We start from the raw sequence: 2346 nt of genomic DNA, 5'->3' as shown, positions 1-2346 counted from the left end.
TTCCAAAAGAAATGACCGTTTATCTTCCAGAGGACACCTAAGGACAGGGCTCCAGTGTGCAGCCTTAGTGGGAGGGAGAAGCTTAAATGGGTTTCACATGGACCTAATCTCCCCATACACACTTTTTATAAATTTTCACTGCCCTGACTCTACTGAGCCCTGCTCACCCCTTCCCTAATCCCTCATTCTCCCTTAAAATCACCCAGTCGTCTCTGCACAAACCACAGCTGAGTTCAGGTCACACTGGACTCTTCCCTTCTATCAATACTCGTGACTGATTAAGTGAGTCCTTACCGGGCACTGGGTGGCTCAGATTGGTTCAAGCATCCCTCCGACTCTTGGTTTGGGCTCGGGTCATGATCTCAGGCACACGGTCTGGGATCTGAGGGCCCTGCCCCGAGCCCGCGATCTCAGGCTTCTCTCTGAACTCACCCTCTTAACTCCCTCTGGAAGGTCGAGGCACGCGTTCCCTATTTTAATCATTTGCAACTCACCATTAAAATGTGTGCTTTTACCCAGGTGCCACCCATACTGTTAATTACTTAATATTGTTCTCTAAATTGACTCGACTATTTTACAACTACTTTCCCTAATTTCACTGTTATTACTTACTACTTTTTACATTTATTTAAATGGGAATCATAGCATTGAAAACCAGTATCTGGGGGTTGGGAGGAGGGAAAGCAAGGGGCCAGCCTGGCCTCCATCACAGCCCTGAATAGTTAAAAAAAAAAAAAAGAGAACACTTCCGAGTGGTAATTTGCAGCTCGCAGCATTCCGGCTACAGCTGAGAGTGCAGGGAAGCTGAGGCTGAGGAGGGGGCTGCCGGCCAGGGGCCAGGGCCGAGGATGGTTCCCTAGGGTCTTACTGGCCGTGGCCGTCGCCGTGGCCGTGGCCGAGTCACAGCCGAGGCAGCTGGCTCCTTGCCCCCAAACCTAGTGGCCTGGTTCCAGACAAGACACTGAATGGGCGTGTGGCCAGCACTTGGGGCCAGTGGTCAGGCAGGGACTGCAGCCTCCAGGAAGCCTGAGTCTTGCTCAGGGAAAATTTGCTCATTTTCCCCATCACTCAGAGACAAGAAATAAACAACACTAACAAAACGACATGTGTTGTCATCCGTTGGGAGGCAGGCTGCCTGTAGCTCACCAGCCCCGTGGCGCTGGTCCTTGAAAGGCAGGCAGAGTGACTTTCCTCTAGAACCCATCTGCCTCAGGTTAACTGCTAGGGCTAAGGGCGATCTTGCCCCAGGATTCTGTAAGTCTACTTTAAGATAAAAAATTATTTTGCGGAAACTCTTTTATTTCTACCCCCAATATATGTTGGCAAGTCATCCCCCAAGCATATGACCCACCGATATACATCTGAAGGGTCTCATGATAGGGTTTTATTAGACAGTAATATAATGATCTTTTCCACTTTTTTTAAAGATTTTATTCTATTTATTTGACGAGAGAGAGCACAAGCAGGGAAACAGAAGGCAGGGGCAGAGGAAGAGGGAGAAGCAGGCTCCCCGCTGAGCCTGGTATCATGATCCTGGGATCATGACCTGAGTCAAAGGCAGATGCAACCTGAGCCACCCAGGTGCCTAAACGACATTTTCTAACAACAGCTAGCCCCTCAAGATCCTGGAAACCTTGCTTCCAAATTGCTTAGAGACTTATAGCTATCCCTAACTCCTTCCCAACTTCAAAGTATATTATGGGTCACTCCTCACTGACCCCAGTGCAGCTCTTTCTGTGCACCGGTCCTGTCCCTGTGCTTTAATAAAATCACCCTTTTGCACCAAAGGTCTCAAGAATTCTTTCTTGGCTGTTGGCTTCGAACCTACATCTTTCCATACATCAATAGGGCATTATCAGGTGCCTGTTGGCCGACTTCGGCATGACACTGGGATGACAAGCTCCTTGAAAGGCAGTGCCTAATGGGTCACAGGGATGCTTGGATGCTGAGCAAGAGGCCCAAGGTCCCTGTCTATGGTGGAGGAAGGGTCAGTTACACTTAGAGAAGAGCACAGAGGTGCTGCAGTGGGGAAGTTTAAGGGACTGGGGTTCATGGTGATGGGGGAGGGAGCACCATCCACCTGGAGAGTGGGGAGGGACGCTGACAGTCAGGGAGGGCTTCAGGAAGTAGCGGCAGGCCGAGCGAGACCCGGAGCTTGTGTGAGTCAGTCAGACCAAGAATAAGTGAAGGGGTGGAGGATGCTTCCAGGGAGCTTCTTTCTCCATAACTTCTCCATCAGCCAATCCACTGGTGCCTGGCGGAACCCTCTCCGGTCGTACCACATGGGAAGCTGATCATCTCTTCCAGAAATCAGAGCGTTGGGGACTGAACTGTAGGAGTGGTTGA

Source organism: Ursus maritimus, unplaced genomic scaffold (genome assembly GCF_017311325.1).
Source record: "Ursus maritimus isolate PB19 unplaced genomic scaffold, ASM1731132v1 scaffold_22, whole genome shotgun sequence".
Lineage (NCBI taxonomy): Eukaryota > Metazoa > Chordata > Mammalia > Carnivora > Ursidae > Ursus > Ursus maritimus.
Note: the sequence above shows the minus strand (reverse complement) of the source record.